Source organism: Ceratina calcarata, unplaced genomic scaffold, assembly GCF_001652005.2.
Source record: "Ceratina calcarata isolate Rehan_Ccalc_2016 unplaced genomic scaffold, ASM165200v1 scaffold268.2, whole genome shotgun sequence".
In the NCBI taxonomy this organism is placed as follows: Eukaryota; Metazoa; Arthropoda; class Insecta; order Hymenoptera; family Apidae; genus Ceratina; species Ceratina calcarata.
The window spans coordinates 1-2326 of NW_017148980.1; positions in this window are offsets into that span (position 1 = coordinate 1).

A 2326-nucleotide genomic window follows, 5' to 3' on the forward strand; every position below is an offset into this window, starting at 1 on the left:
ATCCAGAGGATCCAGTGTTAGGAAGAAGGAATAATGAATCAACATCTGGAAGTAGGTCGATAATACAAGCTTTATGCTCTTGACACGTGCGATTCTAAGACCGTTTTTAATTTTTACAGAAGCATATGCAAAGGATCCAGTGTCGGGAAAGAGGAATAATGAATCAACATCTGTAAGTACGTCGATAATAGAGACTTTATTCTTTCAGTACTCTCTCATTATAATTGTAAAACCGTTTTTAATTCTCACGTAATTTGTGAAACTATAAACAACTTTTATCTGCGTAAGCTTTACAAAAATTTGCCTTCCACAGTTCCCATTCTGAATTGATGGAATATCTCGCGAGCATAGTACTATACTAGTCTAATGCTGAACCTTCTAAAAACAATCTGAAAATTTCAATCTTCTCTTCATCTTTCACTACCTTTACACGTTTACATTCACTCTCAAACGTGTCCATCCATAGCGCTACATTACAATTCTTGCTGCTGAATTTTTCAATGATTACTTTTTCCGCTATGTTTGTTAAACTATTTTTGCCTGCGTTTTGATTTTCATTGCTTGCATTCACAACTTTTTCCAATATTCTGTTTAATGATTCCTCAGAAATCCCACCTACTGGAGCCTTTTGTTGCAATCTACCACTTGCTGCAACTTCTTCCAACAGAAAGTCTTGGAATATCACATTGCCCTCTTCATCTAAATACGTTTCTCTCAAGCTTTCTGTTAGAGATATCCATACCCTTCTCACCTGGTGCCTTTTTGTTAACGTGTTTCTTACCCTTTTGAATGCTGTCTATACCATAAGTTCTTTGTGTATTCCTACGTGTTGGAATTCTGCGGGTAAACAGTATGCCTCTCCTGTGGGCGTTGCGATAGCGGTTATGACTATTGTGTTCGATTTCCCGTCTTCCGTAGCCTGTACCGTGAATTCAAATCGTAATTTGTCCATTTTGGAACCCTGCGTTGTTTAAGAATGTCGTTTTATAAGACAATACACTTCACGTGCTTCGTCGAGAGGACTCTTGGAATAAATCAGTTCGTTGCTCTGAAATAGAGTACTTTATTTTACCTACATTTATGTATCATTACACTCTTAACTCCTACCTGAAATAGAGAAACGACATTCGAAACCCTTTGCCCTCGATTCCTCTCTTATTTCTAATATCAAATCACTCCTCCTTTCTCTAACCCTAATCTCTTCCGCCACGCGGCCAAAACCTCACTCTAACTCTTCTTGCCGATCGCCACGCCATCTCCCATACCGACTCACAAAGAAATATATTTTCTCACCGAGGAGAGATTACTAAAGAGTGGCAGCCTTATGGGACCTCGCGGCCCGAAAACCGGTCTGCAATTTTTGACGCCCTCTAGAATGAGCTGGGCCGAAAAGTAAGAAACACGAAGCAAAACTGACGTCGGTTCTAAACTGCATTACTGTGTCAGACGTGTTATCGACGAGTCGTCGATGCACCAGTAACGAAGTAATATCACAAATGAAGTATACATAAGTAGAGATTGATCAATGCATTTCCTTGTGTACTGTCGATGTGGTTCTAGCTCTAATAGAGATCGAACGGGATTGTTCATAGTCCCAATTAGTTATTAAATAAGAAATGTTTTGCTATTATAATTTCTATTGTAATGAAAAAGTTATGAAATTATCCACAGTCATTGAAAGTATTATTCCATACAGTTTAACATAATTATGGTATTTTTATTTTGTTGAAGACAGAACAAAATTCCAGCTAAATCCACCACTAATGGAATGGAAACATTTACATATTCTTTTGTGCAAAAGCTGAAGTCAATGCAAGCTGATTCTAATCGTAAATGTAATTATAACAATTAATTGCATTCTGTTTCATATAATTTTTTTGCCGTCTGCTATCGGGGGAAGCTGATTTTGCTCACCCCGAAGTTGAAAATTTTTACTGTGGCATTACACTTATTCTTCTCGCATGTCTTTCATACCGTTTTTTTGACCTGCTCTGTTCCGAAACATCCGGAACAGGTAAAGTCCCAACACGGTCACAATTGGTAAGACGAGCATGGCGCATGCCATAAATTCGAGAAGGACAGTGCTCTCTTCACTTTTCGCCATCCGAGCAAAAGCGGCTTCCTCCGATAAGAGCCAGACCCATGAGAAGTTCACCGAGTATCTCAATCCCATCCTGTTCTATTTAAATATTATATTCGCAAAATATAAATAATTTTTACTATTCAATATCCTATTCTTAAAATTTGTTTGCTTATTCAAATATGTATACACCCTAAATTTCAATGGGAATATTAATATGTATATTTTACATAAAAGTGGTACAAG